Below are 25,942 nucleotides of genomic sequence, written 5' to 3'. Positions count from 1 at the left end.
CCAAAAATAGGGACAGATTTTACGTATTGCTCTTGTAAACATAGAAAGTTGCTAGAATAACAGGCTTTTTGTTAGCATGCATTCTCTGAAGGAGATAAAGTCTAAAACTCAAATTTATATCATTATTTAGTGACATCAATCCTTAGTGATTTGCCAGAAAACCACAAATTCTATGAGAGACAGATATAAAATATGAGACAAAAATTTGGACAGTCTGTGAAAATCTGGTCAGTTGAGAGGTAAATGGTATCCATCCCCAGTCGAACCATCTCCAGTAACAAATACCAGTTAATAAACAAATAAAATAAATAGGTTCAGAGGTAGGTACTAGGCTATTGGCCCTAGGACATATAAAAGCCTAGCCAAAAGGTACCCTGCCTTTCGCCACCCAAGAAAATTATTTTCCTGTGCCACTGTCGAGCAGAGTCACAGAAGTGATCCCCGGGGTTAATTTCCTATCTCCCATCCAATCATCAAGATTTTTCTTGAAGAGTGCTAATGAGGAGCTTTGTTTGATATAGATAGGTAGTTTGTTCCAGTGTATGGGAAGTCTCTGGGACAGGAATCTATCCATCCAGCATGTTCTGTTTATTGTGGTGACAAGGTTTAGGTCCCTAGAGCATGTAGCTCGTAGGGATTGGGATTTCTTTAAGTGGAGCATGTCTAAAAGCTCTGGGTTTGACATAGCTTTGTGTGTTAGGCAGAGATCGCCACTGAGTAGGCGATATGTGACGGAGTAAAGCTGCAGATTTTTGAGATGGTCTGCATAGGGCATCTGTTTGAGGCTGGTAATCCTCTTTGTGAGGTATTTCTGCGGCTTTTCCAGTTGTTGTAGATGTCTTGTGAGGTACATACCAAAAGGGGCATTGTACTCTATAATGGGTCTAATGAGTGATGAGTAGAGAAGAACAATGACCTCTTTTTTCCTGGATGAGAAACCTTTTGTGATGAGGTGTGCCATGTGGAAGGATTTCCTGACTACTGTGGCGATGTGATTATCAAAGGAGAGACTACTGTCTACCTGTGTCCCAAGGTTTTTATCACACTTTCTGCGTTAAGTAGACTACCCCTATGTGGTAGTTCATGGGTACAGAGTTTTTACCAAAAGGGATGACAATGCACTTTTTGGCATTGAGCTTGAGGCCATGGCTTTGACACCAGGCATCTGTCTCAGCGAGGCCCTTTTGTAGGATGTCCACATCTTTTGGAGTTTTGATTATGGCACCTAGTTTGCAGTCATCTGCGAACTTCATTAGCCAAAGACCTTCTGTGTAAGCCTGTATTTCAGAGAAGTAGATACCAAACAGGAGAGGACCCAGGACTGTACCCTGTGGTACTCCACTTGTCACTGGTCTGAAGTTGGATTTGGAGTCTGCTACTTTCACAGTGTGGGTTCTGTCAGTGAGCCAGTTGGCAACCCATCTTGTGACATAGGGAGTTATACCTAGTTTAGTGAGTTTATCTATAATTCCAGAGTGGGGGGATGGTGTTGAAAGCCTTACCGAGATCTAGATAGGCTGTGTGAACCACCTTACCCTCATCTACGGCTTTGGTTACTGCTTCAAAGAAGTCTATCAAGTTTAGGAGACATGATCTGCATTTTACAAACCCGAATTGGGTGGGGTCCCGAGTTTGGAGATTACCAATGTCATTGTTTATAAGTTCCATGATGATACGTTCCACAGCCTTGCATACCAGGCTCGTTAGGCTAATGGGGCGGTAGTTTCCGGGGTCCGTGGTGGCTCCCCCTTTGTGGAGTGGGATAACCACTGTGCGCCATTCAGTGGGCACATAGCTTGAGGGGAGGCTACGATTGAACATGGTACTTAGGTGGGGTTCCAGTTCGTTCTGTTGTTCATGTAGAACACAGCCTGGGATGTTGTCAGGTCCCATGGATGCTGTGTTCTTGGCTTCGGATAGTGTTTTTTTTACCTGTGCAGCTGTGATTACAGGAACTTTGCATTCTTCTGGTATTGAGATCGGCCCTTTACGGGATGACAGGGGGGTAAAGTTAGCACTGAACCTATCTGCCAGGATGTTGGCAATATCAGTTGGTTCTGTATATTTAGTGCCATTGTGCTGTAACTCAGAGCAGATCCAAGTGTTGCCATTGAGATTCTTGACATAGCTATAGAATGCTTTGTGGTTGTCTTTAGAGTCAGTGGCGATTTTGTTTTCGTAACTAGCTTTGGAGGATTTTATGAGGGATCTCAGCTTCTTACTGAGGCTCTCCAGGGAGTTCCTCTAATCGTGGGATTTTACTCTTTTCTGCAACAGTTTCTTTCTTCTGTTGTAGAGTTTATTTATGGCAGGGGACCACCAGATTGGCTTCCTTTTTTTGGAGGATAGCATCTTGGTTCTGTTAGGGATTGCACGATCCATGCACTCGTGTAAGTGCTTATAAAGTGCATTTGTGTACGATTCAGCAGTCATACCTCTATTGTCCGACAGCATGGGGGTCGTGAAGTTGGCTTTGGAGAAATATTTTACTATGGTTTCCTTAATGGGCAGTGGGGGAGGGATGTGGATGTCTAGGGTGATTAGCTTGTGGTCGGATCGACCAACGAGAAATTGACCTCGTGTGGAGCACCGGTTGCCCATGTTGGTAATAACCAGGTCTAGGATATTGCTGCCCCTGGTGGGGGTGTGGATAAGCTGATCCAAGGCATTGGAATTTATGAATTCCAGAAAACTTTGAGCACAAGAGTTGGTACATGAGTAGTTTTCCCAGTTAATGGTGGGGTAGTTGAAATCACCCATTATTAGGGTGTTAGGTTGTGCCCTAATATTTTCCAGTGTATCAAGAAATGAGGAGTGGGAATCCTGGGGCACGGTGGGGGATCTGTAGCAAGCTACAATTTGGATTTCAGTCTTGCCCAGAGTTAGTTACACTTGGATAATCTTGGATGCATTATGCTGAGCAACTAGCCTGGAGGTGTGGATATCCTTAATGAATATGGACACGTCTCCGCCTTTAGTGTTTCGGTCCAGGTTTGGTGGCCGAAAGGTGTGGTATGAATTAGAGCCTGGTAATGCAGGGGTACTCTCTGGAGCCTTGAACCAGGTCTCTGTCACTGCACAGATGTTGATGTTCTCCATTTTAAGGAGTGCCTTGAGTGAGTGCATTTTAAGGTTTAGACTTCTAGCATTGAGTAGCAATACCCTCAGATTCTTCTTGCTTGTACCTGTTATGGTGGTGAATTTGTCATTTGAACCTTCCCTAAAAAAGGCACTATAGGGGTGGCTAGAGCCTTAGCCAGTATCCGGAATCCCAGGGGTGACAGGTGCAGGCCATCTCTGGCAAAGCATCATGGTTTGTCGATCATATTATCCAAGCCAGACAGATACTGGATCCCCTTAGAATGGCACCAGAAGCTTAGCCAATTGTTGAAGTCAATCATTTTGTCCTTGTACTGTGGTATCATTCTGGGTGATGGCAGGATGCTACGCAGGGCTAGGGTCATACCTGCCTGGGCTACAAGATCGGACCGCTCCTCCATGTCCCTTTACATGTAGTCCAGGGAGGTATGTCTCAGGTCATTCACACCAACATGGACAATGACAGAGTCATATTTGTACTTGTTGTGGAGTGACCTGAGTGCATGCATTATGTGGCGGATCCTGGCACCCGACAGGCAGCTGACAGTAACTTTCTCCTTGTTTAGCCTGTTGAGTGGAACATCAGTGTGCCTGACTATAGAGTCACCTATGACTAGAGTGTTGGGTATGTCGTTATTTATGCCTTATGGGCTGTGGTTAAGTGGCACACTGAGTTTGTGGGCTATGTGTCATTTGGGTTGTGTTGGGGAGGGGTGGAGGTTGCTTGTGTTTCTGCTTTGGATATCTCTGTTGCTTGGGCAGGTTTTTACTAAGAGCCTCTGTGAATGTAGGTGTGTGTTTTGTGTTTCTATGTGTGTGTTTTGGTGGTGTAGATTTTGACGGACTATGTGCTGAATGTGGTGTGGTGCAAGTGTTTACCTTCTCCTCTTGACTGTCTAGGCCAGTCTTAGGTGAGGAGAGCTTTGCTTCCAGTTTGGCTATACAAGTGCATCTCTCACAGGTTGCAGTGTTGGGTGGTAGGAGGAGAGGGTTGTCTGTGTACATGAGGCAATTACTGCATTGCCCCAAGATGCCCAGACTCATCAGGTAGACAGGAGAAAACACCGGGAGCTGACTCTTAGACATGCCTGGATAGGTGCCTATTTGTTAAGTATAGAAACAGTTTTCCTCTAGACAGTGAGGAAAGTTGAGTGCTGTAGTAATTTGTAGCTTATTTAGTGCTTACAACGAGTTCTGAACAAGTGTTGAGCTCAAAGAAACAGACGAGTACTGAAACTAAAAAACTGGCTAGTTCTAAGAAACAAAATTAAGCTAGAAGGCTTCCCTCCAACACAGAAAGGCTTGGGGGCTTAGAAACCCAAAAATAGTCCTGGACACAGCAAATCTGTATCCAGACTAGACTACCCACAGGAAAGGCAGGAAACAAGCTTAGAATTTTTTTTTTTTTTGCTGCAAAAGCAACAGTAATGAAGTACGGAAAAAAAAACATACTACCAAATCCTTTTGGGGACAATTCAAAGCTAAACTGGTTAACTTACATCTTGAAACGGTCATTGCAGAATGCAGACAATGCTTCTTTGCTATACTCTGCCCCCTTGTGGCCACTCCACCATTGCCATGTCAGTTCCACTACACTCTTCCTTTCACTCATTAGAAACAATGCATCTGATATAGATAGCTCCCTGCTCCTAAGTGCCTCAGAGGCCATCTACACTATGTTGTACCATGTAGTTTTAAAGCCCTTCACATGCCCTCACTGGTGATCATGTCCTCATCTTCTGCTCCCACCAAGCAAATGAAGTATTTTACATATATTGTCTTTTTACTGGATGAGGCAATGTCATATTATGAGCAATGTACATAGTTGTATTCCTAAACGATTTTTCCCTGTGTACCAAATAAACACAAGGTAAGCATTGTCGCCTCACAGCAAGAGGTTCTCCGGTTCAATTCTCGGCTGAAGCACCTCCTGTGCAAAGTCTGCATGTCCTCCCTGCAGTTGAGTGAGTTTTAAAGACATGCAGGTAGGTGTGTGTGTGTGTGTGTGTGTGTGTGTGTGTGTGTGTGTGTGTGTGTGTGTGTGTGTGTGTGTGTGCCTTTTGTAAAGGTTGGGTGCTGGGCTGGCAACTCAACACCATTAAAATACCACTGCCAAACAATCTGCAGACCAATGATCCGCTGTGGCGACCCCTTACTGGGAAAACCCAAAAGGCAATGCATTGCATGGCATTACTCAGAAGGTTTCTTTCTGAAATGTACTACACTCATTGTATAATAAAATAATTATGTTTAGGAGGCAACTTGTGGATACAATTTTTGTAAATTTAATCACTTTGTCTTTTGGGATCACACTGTGAACCTTTGTAAAACATAGTGACGCTATCCGACTCCAGTCTGTTTATGAGTGTTCATCAGTTATTGTTCTCCTCTCCTGGGCAGAGTCTGAAAAGGATTCACTAGGAGCAGTACTGCCCCCATTACCAAAATAAAATAAGTCTCTCTTCTTCTGATGGGAAAAAGGCTCATTCAAAGGAAACACTGCTGTATCGTCTCAAGGGGCCTCTCACTCCCTTGCAGCCCCCAGCGTAATTTTATTATGTATAGTGTAGTCTTAATCAGTTGAGGTGTGCTGAAGTGTAAGACCGAATTTTTTTCTTTAAACACAACTTTCATTCAGGCCATTACTGGATAAAAAAAAAGTTGTTTGAAAAAAAAAAAACTCTAAAATGCATCTCACAGCATCTAGAACCACGACACCATCTGGAGACCACCCTGGCTTAATGCAGTTGTTTCCTCCAAAGTTATCAGAGCGCAGTCCTGCCTGGTTAGAATATGTTGAATGAATGGATTTAGGAAAAAATGAACAGTAAGCCTACTTGTGAGAAAAACAAAGAAAAAAGTAATCTGGTTGGTATGCGTAGGCCCAGATGGAAAGGGACTGGGTAGTACCAGGTGACTGCATGGAGGGAAGGTGCTGTGGAGCCCCTTGTCTAGGGTGTCAGTTCACCTAAAGCTGGTCGTGCCATGACTAGCCGCTCATGCCTTATTGTGTATTTATATAGACACATAGAAACATACAGTTCCTTCAGTATTTTGCATTCACACTATTCACTCTACAGTTCCTTAATACATTCCACACTTAGCCTAGTCATAGTATATGCTGCATGCACCATGCTTAAATTTGAAGCCCTTGCAAATGCCCAGTGGATGAGGAGAAGGACATTCAATTATCTGAAGTTTACTTTCATGTAGCATTTTCCAGAGATGGTTCATCAGTGAGTCACACTCACACCTGTTTCAAATGAAAGATGGTGAACATGAGGGAAACTGAGGCTCACCTTTGTCAGAAAGAACTTTTGACCTAGTTCTGGCAAAACATGATGCAAATATAGAAATGCTGATAGTTTGTTCAGTGTTTCAAGGAGGTGGTAGGCTGTTGAACTAGTCCAAACAGGATACATCTCAAGAACATTCCAAACATTTGGTAAGACACTATGCCACAACAGCAACTTAATTTTCAGTGGTATCCCCACTGCAGTTTCCAATTTCATAACAATTTACACAGAAGCAACTGGTAAAGTTATGAACCAATAAATTACTCCACATCCTGTTTCAACTGTCTCCTCCTTAAAAATTATATGCAATTACAATAGTTAATACATAAATCAAACAAATGTTACTGAACTCCACCCTCAAGAAGACAAGATGAATTCTGTCAAAATGACTGTCATACCGGTGCTGCTAAAAAAAAAACTTTCAGCAAAGCAACATCACAGGATATATTTCCTGATATAGATGGCAAACAGTACCGATGTTCTGTTGGGAGAAGAGTCACATTCACTTTTATAGTAGAAGTTTGTTTAAAGAATTTAAACTTGATGCATCCAGAGTGCAATTGTTAATAGAGTTTAGAGGTTTTCCAAAGCTACAGGTGGACATACAACTGCTCCTTCAAAAAACATACAGATATCTATGTATACACGTTCACTTTCCTGTATGCCCATAGTGAATTCTACTCAACACCCAGGTTCTGTTCTGTCTCACATACTGGTACATACACATGTCTCTATACAGACAAAGCTGTTGCTTATACACTAAATTGCTGGCCACTGTTTGGCAGTATACCACAGAGAAGCATTTCTCATATGATGAAACCAGATGCCACAGAGATAGTTATGGCTGTCTTAGCTGAGGCCCAAACAAGACAGAAGATGCTGCATATTTAAACAGTTTTTTTTGTAACGTTTTATGTGGTATTGGGTGAAAACAAACGTGTGCCTGACTGCAAATAAAGAAAGAAATAACAAAATATTGCTTATTTCAAGTGTGTGTGTGTGTATGTATGTGTGTGTGTATTTGCTTGGGAGTGTCATGGAAGGTACGACGACTTTTCTATAGTTTGAGAGAGGCTCACCAAGAGTCCAACAGCCCAGCTCACTTAAACAGCTTCCAACAACCTACTGTATGTAAGGTTAAGGCTAGAAAATGTTAACGGGTTTTATCCTGCAGATATGGGCTTAATTCCATCAGTCTTTATATACATATAGTGCACGTCATGAAAAAAAATCACTTAACCTGATGAAAATTCCTGGATCATCCCAGAAAGGAAGCATATATGGCTAATGCATCTTACCTAGTTTAAATACTCAACTGTGGGGATACACATATGGATTTCTTTCCCAGCTCCAAACAAAAAATACAAATTTCTAAACAGCAGCACAACCCACAGCCAGCAAGTCTCATCATTTGACTCACTGAAGTCGCCAGCTACTACTACTACTCATCAAACATAGACACATACACACACACATATAGCTATATTATATTTACTGGGATGATGTGAGGATTTATGTCACTAAATAATGCATACATTTGAGCATTAGACGTTGTATCCTTCAGAAAAATGTATGCTAACAAAAATCCTGTTATTCTAGCTATTTTCTAAGAAGAATGTTTTAAATCTGTTTCTGTTTTGGGCCCCTGTCCCCACTTTGTCCAAATTTCTTATGCTAAGAGGTTGAGAAGTATGGCATACACAAGCACACACACACACACATAAATGCAAATAAAATGCCAGAAGAAAGAGCTGACAAAGTCTGTCTAGCCCAATCAGAAAATCTGTCTTGGAACTTATTTCATGTCTAGATGATTTTAAATTGAAAGTCATAAATTGTAGTTACAGAAGCAAAGCAAAAGAAATAAAAGCATTCTGATAACATACCTAATCATTGAAACACTTATTTAATCAGTATTATAAAAACATATACTTAGCATATATACCAAATTTAAAACATTTTTGTTTTTTTTATTTAATATGAGTTCTCACAAGTGTTTCTTTAAAAGTGTGCTACCTCGGGACACTGGCAAAATTATTTTAACTTTGTGTTTATCCTAATGTCTTTTGGAAAATCCAACTCACTTAGCCATCATTAACCTCCTTACATGTATTTAACTGCTTGAGGGTACGCTACCCTGGAGGACCATTTCAGCACAGGCCTATCACAAAACCTCTGAATTATAGGTAAACACACTGTCATATCCATGCTGAGTCTTTAATTCTATGAAGAATGTGCTTAAGCTAGATTTTTTAATAATAATGAGAGTTTAAACCAATAATTTTCAACCAGGGTTCCAGGCAAACCTGGCATCTCTAGCATCTGACAGGGGTTCCTCCACAAATTTCTCTTAATGTTGAAAACATGAATGACTTATCTAAGTAGAAGACTTACAGGTCTGTCTTCAGTGTGCCCTCAGATCCAGGAGCTGTCCAGAAATCATCAATTAAAAGTTTCACATTAAAGACAGAATGGCTAAGGAGACTTTGCAACTGAATTAATTCCCTTAACACATTCAGAAAAAAAATCTATGCTACACATGAATTCAGTTTAATAAAAACTATTTCAATATTATCACTCTGTCTTATCATGAAAAATATGAATGCACTATTGTGTCACTTCCACAGCATCTTTCAACTTATTATATAATTTATAAATAAAAACATTTAATTATTGTAAAATAACATGGTCTCAGCACATGTAATGTGGGGGTTCCTTACATCATAATAACACTGTATATAAGTTTCCTTCACCACAAAAAAAGATCCACTGGTGCCATCCCGTTTTGATTATTGTGTTGACTGGAACACTCTCACTACTCATTTCTTCCAGGGGTGAGCAGAAATGGAAAATTATATTTATTTATTTTTTTGTTTTACCTGAGCGTGTCCACCCTTTTGCTCTATTAAATCACTGGTTTAAACAGTTTTTTTTTTGTACTCCCTGTCCTCCAATCCTGCCAAACGTGCACACACGCACAAGTACACACACAACTTTCCATGCTACATCTTTGTTTCCTATCCTTATCTTCCATTAGTAATGTAGCTAGTAATCAGAGAATTGCAGAGAAGTTCTAGAATTCGACCTCGTTAAATCTTCTGCTGTGTGAAATGGACTGTGCAAGTTATTTCTCTAAGGCTTTGTGCTGCAGCATTGCAAAAATTAATAGATGAAGTATCTGTTATTCAGTTGTTTGACAAAAAGGTTAAATCATTGTGCTGAATTGCACCAAACATTCCAACACATTCATGTAAACCTGCATTTTTACTCATTAACTGAAAATTAAAAATAGAAAGTTCTGGAAATTCAAAACATATTTAAAAATATAAGATGTTAATGTAACATGCCACCTCACAATATCCCTTAGTCTTTCCATGGCTATTGTTATTCTATCCTTTCCATCAACTTACAACTTAAATCAATGGGTCAACAGTCTACACACATCAAACTGTTTATTTTTCTTTTGTTAACAGAGTAGATGGACTAGTCAAGTGATCTTTAACCCAAAATGACACCTGATGGGTGTCACCTTTTCCATGTCACTGCTGGTATGTTATACTGTAAAGTCAGTGTTTATAAGGACTCAGTTAATTTTTACAGTAATATGACCGCTTTGCTTGAGCATTTTACCACTATATTGCACTCTGGCCTTTATGATGCTCGATAAGATGTAGCAACATTTTGATAATAACTGAAAACAGTTAAGTCCACAACACTTTTCCTGTCACCAAAATCAACCTAACCTGACCAGACCTGTTGGGGAAAAACGAAAACAGAACTTACACCTAGTAGGTTTCACATACTTAAAGATAAACTGAAACATAGTTTTTGATGAAGAACATTGTTACTAACTTTTAAATCGGATTCTCACAGCAGAACTAAGAGAATAGAGCTGAACTCTGTTCCACTTCACAGAAATAACTTCTTATGAATGCACATCATAGACCTATACATAATGGAGCATCCCTCTGAGCCTGAAGTCTGGACTGCCACCATTTAGACTATTCAGGCATGCTATATAGTTCAATGACATTTATGAAGTCTTCTCAACTACCGTGAGACAGTAACTGTCTTCATCTGCAGTCTAGAAATGTCACATTAAAGCATATGTTTTCTCTGCTGAGGCTGCAGACACAGAGAACCGAAAATGGTTTACTGCAATACTTCTCTCAGACTACTTCAAAACACTGCCTACACCCGACTCCTGTCTCATCTGCGACCAAACATTTAAGTGTAAATTATGTTCGAGACCGATCATTACAAACTGATTGCTTCACTGTACGCCATGATACAGTCTGCACCTCCTACGCAGACCCTAGCTCCAGGAAAGCATCTGGCCCCATTGTATAAAGTCTCCACTGGCTTACCTGAAGCAACAGGCTTGTCTTGTTCGGCAAGCTGTCTAGGCTGCAGTTCATCCACAGCTAAAGAGCTGACAAACGAAGGCGACCACAGGACTTCTCTGTTTGGGTGTGCTTCATCCGCCGCGACCAAAGCGAGGATAGTATATAAACAGGCGAGTCCAGCCGAGGCGTTAAAAGGCAGACAGGAATAACCTAGACATTACACAAATAATTTAAGGCACTACCGTATTTCCTCCCCAGTGATGAGCCGAGCCCCAGTGACTGTCGCTCTCAACGTCATAGACTTCACACACACCTGCCAGCCAGCACCCTGCAGCAGCAGGCAGACTGCCGCCCAGAGGGTTGGGCTGCACTTCTGCTACTTCATTCACTACTGTTTAATCGGATGTATCCTGATCAAATGAACATGCACTGTATTTACTATTTATTTTTAGTTTCACAACTGCGAAATTATGCGTTCTTTGCTTATGTGTTTACGAGACATTGCCTTCTTCTTATTACAGTTTAATGCAGGTGATTGGTACTCTTATTTTGCCGGTAACTCCGCCCAACCCGGCTAAATAAATAAGGAAGACCTTGGCGTACTGTATTGAAGATGGGCATGAGCTCAGTGGTCTGAAAGCATTGCATTGGCTTTCTGTTAAAGAAAGCCGATGCACCAACCAATCAAAAAAACAGAGGTTGGCCTTAGTCTAGTAAAGTATTTCCAGGTACTGAAAGTACACGTGGTTAATAAATCTTCGTTAGCAGTAATACAATAATTGCACCCATATAACCCTCCAGACGCAAACCACTGAATGGTACCACGCGAAAACTGCATACATTTGATGTCTGGACAATTATTTTTAGCGTGTAGCTCCAGGCAATCCCGAGGCTTAGGGTGAAGGTTTTTAATGAAATGCTGTCATTACAATATTTTAATGCATTCAGTAAACGACGTGGACACTCTTTAATTATCAATAGTTACAAATAAACAGTTATGTCTGGGACATAGGTTCATAGGTAAGTACTAGGCTATTGGCCCTAGGGCCTATATAAGCCTAGCCAAAGGCACCCTGGCTTTCGCCACCCAAGAAAATTATTTTCCTGAGCCACTGTCGAACAGAGCCGCAGAAGTGATCCCCGGGGTGAATTTCCTATCTCCCATCCAGTCATCAAGATTTTTCTTGAAGAGTGCTAATGAGGAGCTTTCTTTGATATAGACAGGTAGTTTGTTCCAGAGTATGGGAAGTCTCTGGGACAGGAATCTATCCCTCCAGCATGTTCTGTTTATTGTGGTGACAAGGTCTAGGTCCCTAGACCGAGTAGCTCGTAGGGACTGGGATTTCTTTAAGTGGAGCATGTCTAAAAGCTCTGGGTTTGACATAGCTTTGTATGTTAGGCAGAGATCGCCTCTGAGTAGGCGATATGCAATGGAGTACAGCTGCAGTTTTTTTGAGACGACAGCTGTTTGATGCCAGCAATCCTCTCTGTGAGGTATTTCTGTGGCCTTTCCAGTTGTTGTAGATGTCTTGTGAGGTACATACCAAAAGGGGCGTTGTACTCTATAATGGGTCTAATGAGTGACGAGTAGAGGGGAACAATGACCTCTTTTTTCCTGGATGAGAAACCTTTGATGATGAGGTGTGCCACACAGAAGGATTTCCTGATTACTGTGGTGATGTGATTATCAAAGGAGAGACTACTGTCCACCTGTGTCCCAAGGTGTCTTATCACACTTTTCGTGTTAAGTAGACTACCGCCTATGTGGTAGTTCATGGGTACTGAGGTTTTACCAAAAGGGATGACAATGCACTTTTTGGCATTGAGCTTGAGGCCATGGCTTTGACACCAGGCATCTGTCTCAGCGAGGCCCTTTTGTAGGATGTCCACATCTTTTGGAGTTTTGATTATAGCTCCTAGTTTGCAGTCATCTGCGAACTTCGTTAGCCAAAGACCTTCTGTGTTGGCCTGTACCTCAGAGAAGTAGATACCAAACAGGAGAGGACCCAGGACTGAACCCTGTGGCACTCCACTTGTCACTGGTCTGAAGTTGGATTTGGAGTCTGCTGCTTTCACAGTGTGGGTTATGTCAGTGAGCCAGTTGGCAACCCATCTTGTGACATAGGGATTTATACCTAGTTTAGTGAGTTTATCTATAATTCCAGAGTGGGGGATGGTGTCAAAAGCCTTGGCGAGATCTAGATAGGCTGTGTGAACCACCTTACCCTCATCTACGGCTTTGGTTACTGCTTCAAAGAAGTCTATCAAGTTTAGGAGACATGATCTGCCTTTTACAAACCTGAACTGGGTGGGGTCCTGAGTTTGGAGATTACCAATGTCATTGTTTATAAGTTCCATGATGATACATTCCATAGCCTTGCAGATCAGGCTCGTTAGGCTAATGGGGCAGTAGTTTCCGGGGTCTGTGGTGGCTCCCCCTTTGTGGAGTGGGATAACTGTCGCTGTGCACCATTCATTGGGCACTTAGCCTGAGGTGAGGCTATGATTGAACATAGTACTTAGGTGGAGTGCCAGTTTGTTCTGTAGTTCATGTAGAACACAGCCTGGGATGCCGTCAGGTCCCATGGATGCTGTGTTCTTGGCTTTGGATAGTGTGTTTTTTACCTGTGCAGCCGTGATTACAGGAACTTTGCATTCTTCTGGTATAGAGGTGGGCCCTTTAGCGGATGACAGGGGGGTAAAGTTAGCACTGAACCTATCTGCCAGGATGTTGGCAATATCAGTTGGTTCTGTATATTTAGTGCCATTGTGCTGTAACTCAGAGCAGATCTGAGTGTTGCCATTGAGATTCTTGACATAGCTATATAATGCTTTGTGGTTGTCTTTAGAGTCAGTGGCGATTTTGTTTTCATAACCAGCTTTGGAGGATTTTATGAGGGATCTCAGCTTCTTACTGAGGCTGACCAGGGAGTTTCTCTAATCATGGGATTTTACTCTTTTTTGCAACAGTTTCTTTCTTCTGTTGTAGAGTTTGTTTATGGCAGGAGACCACCAGATTGGCTTCCTTTTTTTGGAGGATAGCATCTTGGTTCTGTTAGAGATTGCACGATCCATGCACTCGTGTAAGTGCTTATAAAGTGCATTTGTGGAGGGTTCAGCAGGCGTACCTCTATTGTCCGTCAGCATGGGTGTCGTGAAGTTTTCCACTTCTGTCTTAAGAAGCATGAAGTTGGCTTTGGAGACATTTTTTACTGTGGTTTCCCTAATAGGGGGTAGGGGAGGGATGTGGATGTCTAGGGTGATTAGCTTGTGGTTGGATCTGACCAATGAGGAATTGACCGCTGGTGTGGAGCACTGGTTGCCCATGTTGGTAATAGCCAGGTCTAGGATATTGCTTCCCCTGGTGGGGGTGTGGATAAGTTGATCCATGGCACTGGAATTTATGAATTCCAGAAAACGTTGAGCACAAGAGTTGGTACATGAGTAGTTTTCCCAGTTAATGGTAGGGTAGTTGAAATCGCCCTTTATTAGGGTGTTAGGTTGTACCCTAATATTTTCCAATGTATTAAGAAATGAGGAGTGGGAATCTTGGGGCATGGTGGGGGATCTGTAGCAAGCTACAATTTGGATTGCGGTCTTGCCCAGAGTTAGTTGCACTTGGATAATCTCGGACGCATTATGCTGAGCAACTAGCCTGGAGGTGTGGATATCCTTAATGAATATGGACATGCCTCCGCATTTAGTGTTTCGGTCCAGGCTGGGTGGCTGAAAGGTGTGGTATGAATTATAGCCTGGTAATGCAGGGGTACTCTCTAGAGCCTTGAACCAGGTCTCTGTCACTGCACAGATGTCAATGTTCTCCATTTTAAGGAGTGCCTCGAGTGAGTGCATTTTGAGGTTTAGACTTCTTGCACTGAGTAGCAATACCCTCAGATTCTTCTTTCCTGTACCTGTTAGGGTGGTGAATTTGTTATTTGAACCTTGCCTAAAAAAGGCACTATAGGGATGGCTAGAGCCTTAGCCAGTATCCGGAATCCCAGGGGCAATACTGGCAGGCCATCTCTGGCAAAGCATCATGGTTTGTCAATCATGTCATCCCAGGCAGACAGATACTGGATCCCCTTAAAATGACACCAGAAGCTTAGTCAATTGTTGAAGTCAATCATTTTGTCCTTGTACTGTGGTATCATTCTGGGTGATGGCAGGATGCTACTCAGGGCTAGGGTCATACCTGCCTGGGCTATAAGATCGGACCGCTCCTCCATGTCCCTTTTCATGTAGTCCAAGGAGGTATGTCTCAGGTCATTCACACCAACATGGACAATGACAGAGTCATATGTGTACTTGTTGTGGAGTGACCTGAGTGCATGCGTTATGTGGTGGATCCTGGCACCCGACAGGCAGCTGACAGTAACTTTCTCCTTGTTTAGCCTGATGAGTGGAACATCAGTGTGCCTGACTATAGAGTCACCTACGACTAGAGTGTTGGGTACGTTGTTATGCCTTATGGGCTGTGGTTGAGTGGCACACTGAGTTTATGGGCTATGTGTCATTTGGGTTGTGTTCGGGGGTGGAGGTTGCTTGTGTTTCTGCTTTGGAGGTCCCTGTTGCTTGGGCAGGTTTATGCTGAGAGCCTCCATGAATGTAGATGTGTGTTTTGTGTTTCTATGTGTGTGTTTTGGTGGTGTAGGTTTTGAGGACTATGTGCTGAGTGTGGTGTGGTGCAAGTGTTTACCTTCTCCTCTTGACTGTCTAGTCCAGTCTTGGGTGAAGAGAGCTTTGCTTCTAGTTTGGCTATATAAGTGCATCTCTCACAGGTTGTAGTGTTGGGTGGTAGGATGAGAGGGTTGTCTGTGTACATGAGGCAATTACTGCATTGCCCCAAGATGCCCAGATTCATCAGGTAGACAGGAGAAAACACTGGGAGCTGACCCTTAGACATGCCTGGATAGGTGCTTATTTGTTAAGTACTAGAAACTGTTTTCCTCTAGACAGTGAGGAAAGTTGAGTGCTGTAGTAATTTGTAGCTTATTTAGTGCTTAGAATAAGGTCTGAACAAGTGTTGAGCTCAGAGAAACAGACTTGAGTGCTGAAACAAAACCTGGCTAGTTCTAAGAAACAAAATTAAGCTAGAAGGCTTCCCTCCAACACAGAAAGGCTTGGGGGCATAGAAGCCTACAAATAGTCCTGGACACAGCAAATCTATATCCAGACTAGACTACCCACAGGAAAGGCAGGAAACAAGCTTAGAAACACTTTTTTTTTTTTTAGTGGAAAGAGAGAAAGGAGTAGCAGAAACTAAGCTGATTGGCCTTCTCAAATGTTCTCCCTGTACTGGGTAGAATGGAGTAATGACACTAGACTGGGAGGAGGGTCCCAGATCAAATTTACAGTAGGGGAGGGCAACTGCAAAGCCGCCAACTATAAAAACACCATACCAATAGGGAGAGAGGGTGGGAAACAAACTGCAGAAATGTTTCCCACAGCAGAAAAGCAGCAGTGAGCCTTTAAATGAAAGTTTTAAACAGATAAAGGAGCCTCTAGTGAAAGCATTTAACTGCAACAAGTTATCAGAAACAAACAACCCAACAGATGCTTAATAAAAGTAGACAATTTCCAGTTAATATCTCACACACAGTGAAACTAGCTAGAAAAATATAAATAACTTTAGCAAAATAAGCAAAAAAACAGGATACTTAATGTTATATATTATAGATCCAAGTTTGGTCAGTGTCCTTCCTTTGATTAGCTCAATGTGAAATGGCAGAAACACTCATAACTTAACTTCTTAGGTAACAGAAAGTTGAAACCTGAGACAACTTTTAAGAAACAAAAAGCTCAAAAGAACCAATGAGGTGCTTAGTCTAAGTTGTAGTCCAGGTGATCTCAGTCAGCCAATGACCTTAAACAATTCTCTCTCACTGAAATGCCCGATGGCTTTGGCTAAACCAAGATGTCCCTGAATATGTGCTCAGACACAGCCTCCACAAAGACTAGGCCCAAATACAAACCTGAATATGGATAATGCTACAAATATCCACACTACTTAGAAACAAACTGCAGAAATGTTTCTCACAGCAAAAAAGTTTAGCTGATACCTTTGCTAATTAGAGGGCCAGATAACATTCCACACCATGCATTTTCACTCAGGAGCGGCCTTAGGTCAACTGGTGCCCTAGGGCCTGGCAAAAGGACTCCATGAAGCCCCCCCACCACACTAACTGGTTCCCCCATCCTGGTCTACCTACACCAATTAAATACTGGAAAAGCGCACCTGCTAGATCGGCGCTCTAGGCGGCCGCCTAGTTGGCCTATGCCTGACTTCACTCAGTATCTGAGAATTACCCTGCACCCAAATACTGACCTTCACCAAATACACAGAACAGCAAATCGAAGTCCATAACCACCTGAAGGTATCATACAGAACATCTGTTCTATCTGTAGAAGCTAGATAGGCATTTGCGGTCAATGCGCTGCTACGAAGACTTGAATATGTTTTGCATATTATAGCATTCCATTCTCCATACAATACAGCTATGCTACAAACTGGGTAGAATAAGGCACTAAGATTTATACATCCTGACCATAAATGTCAGCATCACTGAATTACCTTAAAAAACGTATCTCCCAAATGAGGCTAGGACAATTTCTTACTCAGTAACCTCATATTCAAAATAATGAATGATACTTACTGCCCTCCTGTTAGAAATAAGCTCTTTATTAGAAATTATTATTGCAATATGATAAACTCGGAGAGCTTCTAATTGCAAAGATTTCCATTTATCTCAGTTGCTACAGACAGAAAGCATTTAGCAACCTTGCTCCTAACATCTGGAATGTTTTAAAACAAAATGTGCAAAATAGTGACACTCTTCCTATATTTCATGAACTACTATAGTCTAAGTTTACAGATAGATACAAGTGCAGCTGTCCTAGGGATCCAGGTTAAGCCATATCTGCAAATATGTCACTCTGTCCATATATAGCCTTACACGAATAACAGTGTCTTTAACATTTGTTTGTGACTCCAGAATAAATGTAGTGAAAAATTCTGTAATAAATATAAATGGTAGCATTACAAAAACAACAAATTATTAAACTAAAATATAACAGTATACGAAGCCTTCAAACTTTACCCAGCCCAATGCAACAAGGCTAAAGTTAACTCCATCAAAAAATAACTCATTATAACAATTAAAAGAAAATAAGTCTCTTTAAAGGTAAAATCGGATGTGAAGAAGAATGGCAAAAATAAGGCCTTTAATGATCAGACAAAAAAATGAAGGGGAAGAAACAAGAATGTATTGTGTTATAAAAAATATATTACTGCAGCAGAGTTAAAAATAACACAATAACCTGCAGATATACAGCAGATTACGTCAATTTAGTGATGCAGTATTTGAGACTACTGTGGTTCCCAGTTATACTCAGTTATGCAAATCTCATCTTGAGCCAGTGGAGAAAGAATATTTATTAAAGTGTTTGTCACATACATGGACATGGTTTTATATGAGATTGATAAACAGTATTGTTATTGTAATGGGAGTGAATACTTCCCAGTTGGAAGAGAGTAAAAATCATGTAAATTCCACTAATACTGAATTAAGCCCCGGGATTCATGAAGCTCGGCGCAAGGACGGCGTTAGGCTTGCGCCGACCATGTGCAGAGATGGTGCAGTAGCGCCATATGCATATTAATGAAGGCACGCTGCCGCCACATCCACATGCATAACAAACGTGTACGAGTGCAGGCGTGTCCAAGGGCCGCACGGAGGCATGGATATGTCAGTTGTTTACGTGCAACCTAAAATGCTGAATAGTACAGCTTGCCTCCAATAGTAATTACACCTGTCAGTGTCAGTGGATACTGAAACGTATGCAATGCATGCAAGACAGTTTTGCGAACACAAAAATAAGAGGCAAATACAAATGGACATAGCTGAATACTGAGTCCCCATCCCTCAAACAAATGACATTTAAAACCCCGTGCCCGTATTCTGTTGTAGTGTTGATAGTTATACCAAGTGTAAGCGAAACGCATCGTGTTAGTGCACCGCCAATAGCTAAGTCTAGCCCAATGGTCAGGGTTACCACCTGTCCCACATTGTGAGGGACAGTCCCCCTCTGGGCAGTTGTGTCCATACCAAAACCATTATAAATGTAAAATATCCTGCGATTGTAGGATATAATTATGTCCCATATCTTATGTAATAGTTACATACAATAGTTATTTCCATATGTAACATACCTACATGTTACAAGAAACAGAATAAGCAAGTAAACGAAACAGAAGAAGCAGCTAAACTGCTACAACAATAAGCTTACATTTAGGCATAAAACAAAAGTACTATCCATTGTACTGACCGTGGGTATGTGTTGGCCTGTAAAATCTGATGTGTGTCCCGAATATATCCCATCCTGGCCATATGAAAAGGTGACAACCCTACCAATGGTGAGAGCATTCACCCAAAATCTGCCCTTTTGTGGTCCAAGGTGTCCTTGTCAGGATGGGCCAAAGATGAACTGGTATTACCCAGGTCTACCTACCATGTCATGAAAGATAAGTATTTGCGTGTACCTATGTGTGTGATGTACAGCATGTGGAAGGTGAAAAATGCTAGGGTAGTCCTCACAACCATACAGGTACCAGAGATATGTAGTGTATGCAATGTGTTCCCTTGACCGTGCCATGGGCCATCAACCAGAGAAGGGATGGATGGAGTGTGTGGAATATGGGTGTGGGGGGACAGGTAATGTAATAATTTGCCAAGGGGAGACTGTGTTGGATGCACAATAGGTGAACTGGAGGTGTATGAGGGAGCAGTGGGTGAATCAGAAAGAAACACAAAGAACAAACATACACATCCGCAATACAACCTGACAGGCCATACTGTCGAACACAATTCCACAAACATATGAATATTAAAATGTGCGATACACATGTACAGAAACGTCACTGGCACATGCCCACATAATGGTCTGGACTGAACTGAGCCATCCAACCACAATACACCAGGATGCATAATTGAATACCCATCATCCCCTCTACAGCACACAACCCCCCCCCCATTTCTGAACGTCCACCAAATCCAGCCATACTCGGGCTGCTAGCTTGGCGCAGCCATATCTGCACATAGTGACCACTACTCATATCTAGTAGGCAGTCTCACCCTAGGCAGTCTCAGGATTGCAAACTATGTATCCCTTGCATGTATAACCCTATCACATTTTCGTAAATCCAAAAATATCGAAGTTTATTGCTCTGTTCAATTTTTGGATATCCATCATGGGGTAAGTATCCTGTGTAAACATCAGACTTGGTGTCACGACATGATGTCCAGTCCTGTAGACATCTGGACACAAGTTGTATGTGCAGTAGTGGTTCAAGAGACTGTTCAGCCTCCAGCCGGTTATGCAGAACCTACTACCTAAACACCTGACCATGATGCACAGCTCCCCACATGCATTATCGAGAATATATACTTTACACATTCGCATAGTGGCAGTTGGATATAGGGTGATTAAGGTGCTGACGTAAGCAGGGTACCTCCTGTCCCACTTTGTGAGGGACAGTCCCTGGTTGGGTAGGTGTGTCCTGACCAAAAATAATACAATGGTAAATGTCCTGTGATTGTAGGAAATAATTATGTACCATATTTTACGTATTTTACATACAGAAATAACTATTTTATGCAACTGTTATATGAAACAGAATAAGCAACTAAACTGCTACAAGAATAAGCTCTCATCTAGGAAAATAAGTAAAGTTCTAAACCCTGTACTGACCGTGGGTATGTGTTGGCCTGAAAAACTGGTGTGTCATGAATATATCCCATCCTGGCCATATGAAAAGGTGGCAACCCTACCAATGGTCAGAGCATTAGCACAATAACTAGCCAGCCTCTTAATTCCCCTAAAACCAGTGACCTTTGGAGGAAAGGTGGTGAATTACACTGAATGAATAATGACAATAATTAAGATTAATAGACATTTTCTACTTCAGAAAATAAGTATTAATACATATGCTCTGATTCTGTCAACGTTTCAAGTTAATAGTACTAATATTTTGAAAGTGTCTGTGATTGTCCCTGATTTGTCCTTGCCTTGTCCCTGTTACTGTTGAAATTAGTCCCTGAGTGGTTGAGAGGTCCGTACACATATGTACACCAACCAACTGTCACATTTGTTGCCAGTACTGTTGAATACCTGTAGTGAAGTCATATATCCTAGCTACCATCCATGCGGAATGTACCACGGATGGTGTAGTGGTCAAACCGGTGACTAAGGTGTGTCTGTTTCTGGGTCCAAGTCGGATATAGGGAGGTAAAGCCAGCGGGGATGCGCGGTGGCCATTCAACAGTATGGGAAATGTAAATAGGTATGTAGGTGTATACGTTTGTACAGACAGATATATATATATATATATATATATATATATATATATATATATATATATATATATGAATATGAATGAACATGGTCACAATAAAGCAGTCATAACGAATGTGAAGGGAAACACCAGCGGAACACCCCCACCCCGTATTATGTAGTGCCGACATATCAAGCAGGTCAGAGGTTGGCAAACCCCTGCATCTGTAAACACAGGTAGAATGGTAACATTGGGACTAACTCTGTCCAGTGCTAAGTCTGACTTTCAAATGGGTACAGGGCTGTTCCGGTCTCCAGTTGCACAAGCCTAAACCTGGATGACCACATGAATCCCCTGACAATCAAACACACGTATGTGCTAGGACTATAAGCTTGGAAGTTCTGAATATCCTCGGAGTGAGTAAACATGCAGCATGGGTCCAGTGCAGTAGGGAATAGGGAATGGCGCATGTGTAGTACTGCGGTTTTCCCAGCAGGAGAATGGATGCCTGCTGTGCAAGTGAAGTGTTGAGGTATGTGTTCGGGAAACTATGAACCATGGGTATACATATAAATGAAGCAGAACACCAATAGTGCAGTGGTTAGAGCATCCGCCAAACGTAAAGGCATTCCCAGTTCAAGTTCGACTATAGCACATATCATTTTCCTTGTGGAATGAATATCAATGTGCTGTAAAGTCAACATTTAAACATGTAAAGGTGAACATATGTTTCGCATGGGGCCATTAGCCAGATTCCTTAAATCAAAGTGGTACTGTCATAATGAATAAGGCACATGTAAGCACAAATAAGCGGCAGTAAACATATGTAACTCACAGTAGGCATATGCGAGTGCGCCTGCGTGGGTGTAAGCAGCTGCCAGCATAGCAAATGTATGTTTTTATGTACAGATGTAATTTATATATATATATATATATATATATATATATATATATATATATATATATGTATATATAAATAAACCTGACATAGTGGTATCAACAGAAACATGGCTCAAACCGGATCACCATAATAATGAGATCATAGCCCCAGGTTATGATATCATACGTAGAGACAGAACAGGGAAAAAGGGTGGAGGTGTAGCAATTCTATTTCGAAATTACCTCACCCTAGAACTAGTTGATTATAATAATGAAGAAATCAATGAGATAGAACTTATCCTTGCCAAATGTAAACTAAACACCATCAAACAAATAATCATTGCAGGTGCCTACCTCCCACCAGGTAATAACATTCCTATAATGGAAAATCTGTTAAATTGGTTCTCACACTCCCTCCCTTACGAAACCATACTACTAGGTGACTTTAACATAGACTGGATCAACTGCTCCAACCACTATACCTCAGATCACATCAACCTCCATGGGTTCACCCAAATAATAACTACCCCCACTAGGACTGACAAAACAACCAAACGTCAATCCATTTTGGATTGGATTCTGGTATCCCACCCCACACTTGTACAACAATCAGGCTGTTTTCCTGTCAGTCTAAGTGGACATCAACCCACCTACCTAATCAGGAACAGAACCCACCATCTGTCCAACCTACCTATCCTCAGAGTAATATGTAATAAAGGAAACTTCATAGCCAATTACTTTAATAAGGCACTAAGTTGTTGCAATTGGTTCCCCCTCAAGCACCTACCTCTCGATGATGCAGTACAGTATTTTAACTCAACCTTCCTACGAATCCTAGACTCACATGCACCCTTCAGAACTATTAGGCCAAAAACCTACCATGCCCCATGGCTAACCAAAGAGACAAAAAGTACAATGAAAGAAAGGAACAAAATCTGGATAGCATCTCACAAAGATAAAAATACTACTCTAAGGCAAAAGTACATAGAACTATGTAATAAAGCCAAGAGGCTAACTAAACTTGACAAGTCTAACTACTATAAAAACCTAGAAGATAAATATACCCATAACCTCCAAAAATTCTGGGCCTCCATAAATAGATTACTTCACCCTGGGAAAGCATCCACCCCATACCCCTGTGCTGCTAAACAACCAAGACAATATCCCTACACAATTTAATAAATTCTTTACAGAAACAGTACAAAATCTAGCTAATACCCCAAAAAAATGCCAGTCCAATACAATCATCCATTACAACCAACAGTAATACAAAAAATAACACCTCTAGCTTTTCCCTGCAGCCAGTGTCCACTAAAATGATTTCAAACCTCCTTAAGAAGCTAAAACCAACCACACTAGCAGCCGATAAACTTCCTGCAGATTTCCTTCAAATATCAGCAGAGGCCATATCATATCTGGTGTCAATTCTCATAAATAGGCCAATTTCAGAACACAAAGTACCTACCCTCTGGAAAACATCCCACATTGTTCCTCTGCACAAAGGAGGCAACTCCTTAGAGCTGACCAACTATCGCCCTATAGCCATACTATCACCTTTATTAAAAATTTTAGAAAGAGATGTTCACTTGCAACTAATGCAGTATCTCCAAGAAAACAAACTACTATCCAATTCCCAACATGGCTTTAGACCCTCCCATAGTATGACCACCGCTCTTCTATCTTACACCAATACAGTCAACCATTACAGAAACAAAGGTCTTTTCGTATCATCCATTTTCCTGGACTTATCAAAAGCATTTGACATGGTTAATCACAATATGCTCCTCAGTGCTCTATCAAGTCTAAACATATGCTCCTCCACTATACTATGGTTCAACAGCTACATATTAGAACGCCAACAAGCAGTCCTCTGGCAAGAAAAGCTGTCCCCCCCTCTTACCAGTATCCATAGGAGTCCCTCAAGGATCAATCCTTGGCCCACTGTTGTTCTCTCTTTTCACTAATGACATCTCCTCTTCCTTGCCTACTGCCTCAGTAGTATAATATGCTGATGACACCACCATAATATGTGCTGCCCCCAGCATAATGGAACTACATACCCTTACCCAAAATAACTTTACTCTAGCTGAAACCTGGTTTTCTAACATACAACTACTTCTCAATCCCAAGAAAACAAAACTAATCCTATTTACCCCTGGCAGATCATCTAACTTAAACTATAGCCTCATCATAAACTACAAAAATAATATTCAAATCACACCAACCACACAAAACTTCTAGGATTAGAGATTGATAATCACCTGAAATTTGATATCCACATAGCACAAACCATCAAAAAGATGAACAGAAAATTAGGACTCCTCTATAGAAACAAAAAGTTCATGACTAAACAGACCAAAGCCACTATTGCAAGAACCCCCTCTTCTCCATCCTTCTTTATGCCTCCCCTATCCTAACTAATCTTCACCTTACTGAACTTCGCAAAATGGAATTGTGTTACAACAAGATTGCCAAGTTTGCTACAGACTCCACAAACAGGTCCCATCATTGTCATTCCCTAATGCAACTCAAGTGGCTGGAGCTTCCTCAGCTACTACAACTTAATCAAGTCTCAGTAGCACATAAACTCTACTATTACCCTGAGAAAACGCCTGCACTACAGCAGCTAATTCAGCCCCACACCACCACTAGAGCCCTAAGATCAAGCAGCCAAAATCTCATTCATGTAATTAGACATAAAATAGCCCAAAACTGGAACTCACTCCCAAGCCATATAACTACCACTACTTCTAGTACCCAATTCAAACACCTCCTGAAATCCCATTATTCAAACAATTGGCTCTGCTCTTGCTACTCCCCAGGGTAAACAATAACTATGCACAGTTGCAAGGATTCTGCTACTCTCTAACATTTTCCTTACATAGCCCTGCTAATATCCTTGCTTATTCATCCAAACTCAGTAGTTCATAGGTTAGTTAGTACTAGGCTAACTGCCCTTGGGAGCCATTTTTTAAGCCTAGCCAATTATCCCTTGTGAGATTCAAACCCTGCACCTTGTGTTTGTAAGGCAAACACCTTAACCATTAGGCCACCCTCCCAACCAATAAACATCTCCTGCAAGGCTCGAACCCAGGACCCTACACACCATAGCCAAAGTGATTTACCACTACACCATGCCAGATATAAATAAACTGCCTCTGCAAGGCTCAAACTCAGGACCCTGTATAATAGGATAAACATACTAACACATGTACACTACACTATTAAAATCTGTACCTGATATAGGCTATAATCTGTATCTGAGAAAGGTATAAACATTATCAGGTTCATAGGTTCATAGGTTCATACTAGGCTATCTGCCCTAGGGCATTTTTAAGCCTAGCCAGAGTGCGTTTGGCTTTCACCACCCATTTTAAATGAATTTTGCTATGCCCTTTTTCGAGGTTAGTATACTGTGCCTCTGTCTAACAGTGAAACAGAAGTGATACCCAGGGTAAACCTATGATCTCCCATCCACTCATCAAGATTCCTCTTGAAGCGAGTCAATGAGGGACTCTGCCTAACCTGGACTGGGATTTTATTCCAGAGTGAAGGGAGCCTCTGGGTTATGAATCTGTCCCTCCAGCATGTCCTATTTATTTCAGTGCTGAGGTTCAAGTCTCTCGAGCACGTAGCTCGATGGGATTTGGATTTTCTGAGGTGCAGCATGTCCATTAATTCTGGGTTGGACATGACTTTATACGTCAGGCACAGATCGCCTCTGAGCAGGTGGTATGCCACTGAGTAGAGCTGGAGTTTCTTTAACCAGGCAGCACATGGCATCTGTTTGAGCCTTTTGATCCTCTTGGTGAGGTACTTTTGGGGTCTTTCCAGTTGCTGCAGGTGTCTGGTAAGGTACATCCCAAAAGGGGCACTGTACTCAATTATGGGCCTGATGAGAGATGAGTAAAGAGGCACGATGACCTCCCCTGATCTAGATGTGAATCCCTTCATGATTAGGTGGGCTATATAAAATGTTTTTCTAACCGCTT

At 41.6% G+C, this 25,942-nt stretch overlaps 1 protein-coding gene across 2 annotated transcripts in view; it reads right to left on the bottom strand.

Annotated features, from left to right (window-relative positions):
• The window catches only part of MFSD6 (major facilitator superfamily domain containing 6), a 790,692-nt gene extending 779,432 nt beyond the window's left edge, over positions 1–11,260 (bottom strand). The window contains exon 1 of one of the 2 annotated variants that reach the window (XM_044075186.1): positions 10,763–11,260. The gene's annotated coding sequence lies outside the window, so the exon portion shown is untranslated. The remainder of the gene's footprint in view (positions 1–10,762) is intronic. The other variant, XM_044075184.1, reaches the window with a different exon arrangement.
• Positions 11,261–25,942: the final 14,682 nt, after the last annotated feature.

This window comes from Protopterus annectens, chromosome 6.part0 (genome assembly GCF_019279795.1).
Source record: "Protopterus annectens isolate FY-2018-M chromosome 6.part0, PAN1.0, whole genome shotgun sequence".
NCBI lineage: Eukaryota > Metazoa > Chordata > Ceratodontiformes > Protopteridae > Protopterus > Protopterus annectens.
This window is presented reverse-complemented; position numbering and strand designations above follow the sequence as displayed.